Source organism: Tenrec ecaudatus, chromosome 12 (genome assembly GCF_050624435.1).
Source record: "Tenrec ecaudatus isolate mTenEca1 chromosome 12, mTenEca1.hap1, whole genome shotgun sequence".
NCBI classification, from domain to species: domain Eukaryota; kingdom Metazoa; phylum Chordata; class Mammalia; order Afrosoricida; family Tenrecidae; genus Tenrec; species Tenrec ecaudatus.
Genome location: NC_134541.1, coordinates 70,584,207 through 70,592,997, shown reverse-complemented (window position 1 = coordinate 70,592,997; position 8,791 = coordinate 70,584,207).

Genomic DNA, 8,791 nt, shown 5'->3' with positions numbered 1-8,791 from the left:
TCCCCCACACTCCCTCCCTCCAAAACCCTTGATAAGTTATGATTTTTTTTCCATGTCTAACCGATGTCTCCCTTCACCCACTTTTCTGTTGTTTGTCTCCCCGTATTCCCCTTACCTTCCTGGTATTGCTACTGAGTTACTCTCCTTATTGGTCTTGAGGGGTTTACTCCATCTTCAGGTTTAGTGAGCTTACATTTCACTTCCAAATTATTTCTCCATTGCCTCTTACTGCTGACAGCACTAACACATGTTTTCTTGCATTTGGCAACTGTGATATAATTTATGGTAATACTTTCAAAAGACTTGCAATGCACAAGGATGGATGCTGCTGCCTTGAGTTGGAGTATACACTGTTACACAGTATGGTTTTTAGATTCAAGTGCAGTACAACCAGTAACATGAGCGCTTAGACTATTAAGAATGCTATTGTAAGTTTATATGTGCTGTGCCATTACATAACCAGAGAGAATCTTCCCAGGTGACACCACTGGGTGCACTCACAGTGGGAAAATGCTTACTACAAAACACTATCCAGACCCATGCCATCCTCACAATTGTTGCGTTTGAGCCTGTCAATGAAGCCACTGTGTCAGTCCCTTTTGTTGAAGGTATTCCTCTTTTTATTGCCCCTCTGCTTTACCAGACCTGTTTTTTTTATTTTGCAGTCCATAGTTCTTTCAGTATTCCTCTCCAGCACCAAAATTCAATTGTGTCAATTCTTCAGTCTTTCGTATTCAGTGTCCAACTTTCTCATGCATGTGAGACTATTGAAAATACCGTGGTTTAAATTAGGCACACTTTAGAAGTGACATTCTTAATGTTTGATACTTTAAAGAGGTCTTGGGCAACAGATTTATCCAATGGAATGCACCTTTATTAATTTTTAATCATCTTACAGCTCATAATATTCTATACATCAATTGTATCAAGCATAGTTGTACATATGTTGCCATCATTTTCTAAACATTTACTTTCTATTTGAGCCCATGATATCAGCTCCTCTTTTTCCCTCCCCTTCCCACCCTCGAGACCTCTTGATCAATTATAAATTATTTTAATTTTCATATCTTACACCAACTTCTGTTTCCCTTCACCCATGTTTCTCTTGTTCATCCTCCTGGGGGTGGGGTGGGGGTTATTTGTCAATCATTGCAATGGGTTTGCCCTTCCTCCCCACCTTCCCCCTAGCCTGCTATTACTGTGCCCATTTCTATTCCTGAGGGGTTTATCTCATCTGGATTCCAAGTGTTGTCAGCTGCAATGCATCTTTTAATCTCAGCTTCCATGAACACTGTAGATGCAAACAAGACAAAATCCTTGACAACTTCAATCTTTATCTTTTCTCTGTTTACCCTGTTACCTATCTGAGAATTTTGGTTTTCTTTACAGTGAGTTGTAATCCATACTCAAGGCCGCAGCCCTTCATCTTCATCAGCAAATGCCTCAAGTCCTCCTCACAGGAAGCAAGGTGTGTCATCTACATAATACTGGCTATTAATAAATCTTCTAATCCCAATGCCACATTTTTCTTTATATAATCCAGCTTCTCTGATTTTGCTGAGCATACAGGTTGAATAAGTATGGCGAGCGAATGCAACCCTGACGCACACCTTTCCTGATTTTGAATCATGTGGAATTCCCATCTGTTCTATTTGCACAGTTGTTTCTCGATCCATCTACTGGTTTTGCATGAGCACCACATATGTTCTGTGATGCCCATTCTTCTCCAGGCTACAGTTTGTTATGATCCACACAGTCGAATGCCTTAGCATAGTCAATAAAACACAAGCTAGCATTTTTCTGGTATCATCAACCTTCCACTAAGATCCACCTGACATCAGCAATTATATCACTCATTCCATGTCCTCCTCTGAGTCCAGCCCGACCTTCTGGCAGCTTTCTTTAAATGTACCGTTTCTCTTTTTGGCTTCCCCTCCACTTTACCAAGCATGATGCCCTTCTGCAGGGACTGGTCTCTCCTGAAGATATGTCCAACATATGTAAGATGAAGTCTCGCCATCTTTGCCTTGAAGGATCACTGGCCATATTTCATGCAAAACAGATCAGTTTTTTCTTCAGCAGTACATGGTACCTTCAATACTTTGCGAGTCCCAGAACTCAAATGCATTGATTCTTCTTCTGTCTTCTTTATTCAATGTCCACCTTAAACCATGGCTTGGGTCAGGCGCAACTTAGTCCTCAAAGTAACATCTGGCTTTTCAATACTCTAAATGGGTCTTGTGCAGCACATATATCCACTGCTTTATGTCATTTGATTTCTTGACTGCTGCTTCCATGAGCATTCATTGTGGATCCAAACAAGACAACTTGACAACTTCAATCATTTCTTTATCCTGACGTTACCTACTGGCCAAGTTGCGAGGATTTGGGTTTTCTTTACAGTGAGTTGGAATCTATGGAAAAGGCTGCAGTTCTTAATTTCATCAGCAAATGCTTCAAGTCCTCACTTTAAGCAAGCAAGATTGTGTCATTTGCGTATTGCAGGTTGTTAATAAACCTTCCACAATCCTGATGCCCCATTCTTTGCAATAAAATCCAGCTTCTCTCATTTGCTGTGCAAACAGATTAAATAAGTATGGCAAGAGGATACACATCCCTGACGCACACCTTTCTGGATTTTAAACCAGTCAGTATGCCGTTGTTCAGAATGCACAACTGCCTCGATCTGTGGACAGTTTCACTATCTGTTGTGGAGATGTTCTCAGAATTCAGGTGGCATACAGTCGAGGCTGTATTTTGGCTCTGGTCAACTTGTTTAATATTCTTCAGTTTCAACCTGATCTTACATATGAGTAAGTGATGGTCTGTTCCACAATTGGCCCCAGCCTAGTTTTAGCTGTTGATATTGAACTTCTTAAACTTCTCCTACCACAGATGTAGTCCGTTTAATTCCCTGTGTACTTCATTTGAAGTTCTTTTTGTGTTGTTGAAAAAGGGTGTTTGCAATGAAGTAGTTGTTGGTCTTGCAAAATCAGATCATTCGGCCCTCTTTTATTTCCCTAAGAAAATATTTTCCAACTACTGTTCCTTAGTCTTTGTTTCCAACTTTGGCATTCCAATGGCTAGTAATTATCATTGGATTCTGATTGTGTGTGTGATCAAGTTCAGGTTGAAAATGTTGGCAGAGTTCTCCAACTTCTGCATCATCAGCTTTTGTGGTCGGTACATAAATTTGAATATTTGTATTGATCGAATCTCCTTAAATGCAGAGATATATTTTCCTATCACAAGAGAGGACCGTACTTCAAGATAGATTTTGAAATGTCCTTTTTGATGATGAATGCAACACCATTCCTCCAGATTCTGACATTCTCAGCCATAGTAAATCATTTGATTTTCTGATTCAAAATGGCCAATACCAGTCTATTTCAGTTCACTAGCATATAGGATATTGATCTTTATTCATTCCATTTCATTTTAATGACTTCCAACTTTCCTAGGTTAATACTTCAAGTTCCAATTATTAATGTTTGCAGCTTTTCTCGTTTTGAGTCATGCTCCATCAGCACACAAGGACCCAAAGACCTTGCACCCACAGACTTTTCCTCCATCCAGGTCACTGTGGCCGACTTGGAGGAGGCACTTCTTCCTCAGTCATACCTGGAGTGTCTTCTAACCCAAGGGGCTCATCTTCTGGCACTGGCACTAATTTTGACAATCCTTTGCTTCTATTTGTTAAGTTTTCAGTAATTGATTATGTTTCAATGCTATCCATAGGTTTGTCAGTGGCTAATTCCTATGAAGTGGATAGCCTCTTCCTAGAAGCTCTGCTGAAACCCGTTTACTTTGGGTGACACTTCTGGTATGTGAAATACCAGTGACAAAGCTTCTAGCACCACAGCAATACACAAGCCACCACAGCAGGACAAACTGAGAGACATGTGATAGAACCCTGATCTAGAAATATAGTAAGTCAAACAAGGACTAGGGAATAATCAGGACCAGTAAACAAATTGTCTTTTTATTCTGTTTCAAAATATCTGCTGTCGTCAAAGGAGCTGCAGTATAAATAGACTATTCCACCCAGTCTTACTACTTACGTAGAGCAAGAAATTCCTGAGATCATCCCTACAAGTGTGGCCAAATGAAAAAGGGTGGGGTTTTTTTGTTGTTTGTTTTTGTTTTTTGTTTTTGCTTCCTGCAATGCTGTACCAAGGTATAGAAAGTCATGAGGGAAAGGTTGTCACAGTAGTATGTTGTCATAACAGCAGAAAGTAGCCTGAGTTAGGATAAAGAACTTAAAAGAGCATATCCAACAGTCTTATTAAAAAGTTTTAGATCAAACTTAACATTTGAAATGATAAAAGGTTCCTGAAGCTTCGCAGCAGAATCACATAACAACTGCAAATGTGAAAGAAAAAAAAAAAAGATCCAAAACTCAGGACAAAGAAAGTGGAATTGTGTTCACCAACCAGTATCATGATGAAGAGAACAACAAACTTAACAGAACCTATAGTAAATATCAGCCTGAAGCCCAACCAAAGAACACCTCCAAACTCACTGCCATTGAGTCGATGCAAATTTAAGTGACCATATAGGACAGGGTAGAACTGCCCCTGTGAGTTTCCAAGACTATCATTCTGTACAGGAATAGAAAGCCCTATCTTTCTCCTGCAGAGTGACGGGTGATTTTGAACTGCTGACCATGCAGTTAGCAGCCTAACACAAATACTATGCCACTAGGGAACCTGAAGTCCAACAGGAAGAAATAATAAAGCCACTCAAGCCAGAGGGGTTGTCCTACAATGGCAGTTTGGTGAGAATACCTTCAGCAACTCTGCATGCTGTTTCATGGACTGCACTGATGCATGTTAGCCAGAGGGGGAGCCGGCATATCTGATACTCAGAGTAAATGCATGTGTTTTCCCAATCTGAGAACCCGTGGGGCAGTTTGCATTCTCTCACTCTGATGAGTAGAAGTGCAGCTGCTACTGAAGGCATAGAACAATTAAATATAAAGGTAGTCACATTCAGAGAGTTTGCAAATCACACATTGCTATTTGTAGTGTGTCCCACTACTCTTTCAAACCCTTTTAAAACTGCAGACCCCACAATTCCAATCTTGAGCCTTTTACTATTGTTTTTCTCCCAGGCTTTAGATTAATAGTGGTTCTTGATACACAAGTCTAGCCCTGGTGTCTCCCCCAGCTGGGTTTTAGTTATTACAGCTATCATTGCAAACTCAAAATTTCTATGAAGTCAGCTCATCTTTCCTTATGAGCCAATATCTCCTAAGACATTTCCATCTCATTAATAATTACAAACACTAATATTCTAATCTAGCATGTATCTTATACCAGGCTTAAATGAAGTAATTCATTTAATACTTAAAATGACAAACAGTTTCAACATCTTGCTCAAAATCACATACCCAAAGGCAGGTATTGGGATACAGGTACATCAGTTCCAGACCCCATGATTTTAAATATTATATTTCACTTTTTCCATTGATGATAGGGATCATGTTTATAGCTCCATTTTCCATAAAGGAAGCAACACATTTTTATTGATGGTGATAAAAGTTTACACACAGATGCTAAGTAATATACTAAACCATAAGGCATAAATAGATTAAAAGGGACTCTCCATTTATAGTACTTTACACAATTCATGAGGAGCCATGGTAACATAGTGGGTTATGCATTGGGCACCTAACTGCAGAGTCATAAGTTTGAAACCACAAGCTGCTCCACAGGAGAAAGATGAGATTTTTTATTCATATAAAGATTTATAGTCTCAGAAAGTCACAAGGGCAGTTTTACTCTGTCCTATAGGGTCACAATAAGTGAGAATCAATTTAATGGAAATGAGCACACAATTCGTCACGCAATAACTATTCAACACCCACTTAAATTAAACTTTTAAAAATGCAGGCTAAGAGAAAGAGGGGGGGAATGTAACTCAAACTAATGTAAAAAATAATTAAAGGAATTTTATGTGCAAAGAAAGTCTACCCAAATCGTTTTTTTTTTTTAAAAGAAGTGAAACAGGACAAATTATAGGAGATGGAAAGATAGAAAAAAATGCAATTGTTGGATTATGCAGCAGCATAAGTCCAGAACTAGGCATATCCAGACATTGAATTCAAATATTAAATTGTATCTTGTCACTAAAGAGCCCTAGTATTGTGATTTGTGGGTTGGACTGCTAACTGTAAGGTCAGTAGTTCAAACCCACCAGCTGCTCCATCAGTTAAGCCTTGGACTCCTAAAAGAAAGATCAGGCCTTCAACCCCCATAAAGATTCACAGCCTTGGAAACCTGTGGATCCAAGTTCTATGACATCTTCGATACAGGTAACTATGAAAGTGACTCAACACTTTGGGTTTGGGTTCCTCCCCCCCACCTTTTTTTTAAGGAGCATGGGGGTAGGGGTTGTTGATCTTGTTACTAAAGGTGACTTAACAATACAGGAATTTCAAACAACAACAACATCACATGCAAGTAAAATTTTGCCAAAGAAATTCAACACATCAATAGGGAGCTGCCAGAAATCCAAGCTAGATTCAGAAGAGGATGTGGAATGTGCTGTCATTGCTAATGTTAGATGGATCTTGGCTGAAAACAGAGAATACCAGAAAGATGTTTATTTGTGTGGATCATAACAAACTATGAATAACACTGAAGAATGAAAATTCCCATACAGTTAATTATGCTCATGCAGAACCTGTACATAGACCAAAAGACAGTCCTACTTAGGACAGATGTCTGTTAGAGTTGTATCCTTTCACCATCCTTATTCAATCTCTGTGCTAAACAAATCCTATAAGCTGGATTATATGAAGAAGACAGCATCAGAATTGGAGGAAGGCTCATTAATAACCTTTGATATGTAGATGACACATTCTTGCTTGCTGGAAATAAAGAGGATTTGAAGCCCTGACGGATGAAAATCAACGAGTACAACCTTCAGTGTGGGTTATATTTCAACATAAATCCTACAAATATTCTCACAAGTCCAAGAGACAACATCATGACACATGCAGAAAAGTTTGAGGTTATCAAGGATTTCATTCTATGTGCATCCACAATCCAATCCTAATGGAAATAGCAGTCACGAAATCAAATGGGGTTAGGCCAGGTTGTCTAGAAAAACAAATCTGGTGACACATATGTATAAGAAAGACTTTTATATCAACAAGTAATCTTATAGCCAAAGAAGTTACCTTATCTCAGTCTAACTTAAATCAACAAACCTGATGCAAGCCCTCTTCAGGTTCAGGTAGCTGCAGGCTGATGACGCAGAAAGGTGACAAGGAATACAGGAAGATCGTAGGTCTATGGGTGCAAAGTTGTGTGGATCCTAGACATGGCAGGGTAGTGACATCTCTCAGGGTCAGGCTGCCAACATGGGGCCACTCCTGGCAGCAGTCTCAGCAAGCAGGAAGGGGAAATGGCAGAGAGAGATTCCCAGTATCTCGGCTTATTAAGAAGGTCACACCTCTGAGGAGGCATCAACAGGCTGTAATTGATTGGCAGGTTGGATTCCACCCCTATACATCTTCAAGAGGACATAAAATCATCTAATGACTGCAAATGGCATATTGCATCGGGCAAATCTGCAAAATACCTCTATAAAATGTTAAAGAGTAAAGATGTCCTGGATAAACACGAATACGTTTCTACTTAACTCTCGTGAACCACACCATGGACTGTGACATGAACACCACACACTGACCTTAGATGCCAGCCTTACAGGCAACAGCATCCCCCAAGGGTCACGCCAGAAGGAGTCAATATGGAAACCTGGTTGAATGAACTGGGCCCTACTCTAAGCTACCTATCCCCTTTAACTTAGGACTGAAATACTCTGATGGGAGAGGAAGCAAAGGATGGCCACCCCAAGACTGTGAAAAGGGCAGTCATTGGACTTTGGGGTTGGGGGGAACCCTTGGCTTAGTGGGTGTCCAATGAAAGGGAATCACCATATACTTAGTATATCAATGTTTCCCTTGCATTAATATGATAGGTTTAATCTGATAGACAAGGACTGCACTTGTAAGAAATGATACAGGAAATTGTCCATTAGCACAATCCCCAAGCTCAGTATATAACAGAACTCAATCAATTAAGAAATCAATCTGTACAAAGCAACAACTCATGGATTGCAGCTCACAATTGGACTGTGCTCGCACCTCGTAACAGTATCTTAAATTCTGTCACTGGGTAAATTATGAATGTTACCAATGCAATTGCCTTATACCCCAGCGGTATGATTGAGAATGTTTTTCTGACAACAGGACCAACAGTTCCGGGAGGACTTGGGGTGGGGGTTGGTGGGAGGGTAAGGAAGTGGTGTTAATAAACACAGGGACAAGGGAACAACATGGGACCCAAAATGGTATTGAGGGGGGAGTGGCAGGCCTGGTGGGGAATGATCAAGAGTAGGGCTGCGTAGAGAAGAGGTATAGCTGTAGCCCAGGGAGGGACAGAGCATGATAGTAGGGCAGGAGGAAAGTCAAGGGAGATGGAGGAAAGAGCTAGGAGTCAAGGGGCATTTATGGAGGTCCAGACGAAGACATGTACATGCAAATATATATATGAGGATGGGGAAATAGATCTATGTGTCTATGTAGGTTTAGTATTAAGGTGGCGGAAGGACCTTGGGCCTCTACTCAAGCACTCCCTCAATGCATGAATACTTTCTTTTTTTAAATTAGCACTCTACGATCCTCACCCTCCCGACACAACTGCTGAAGCCAAAGCGGGTGAACAAGTAAACGTGGTGAAGAAAGCTGATGGTTCCCCGCTATCAAAAGAGATAGTGTCTG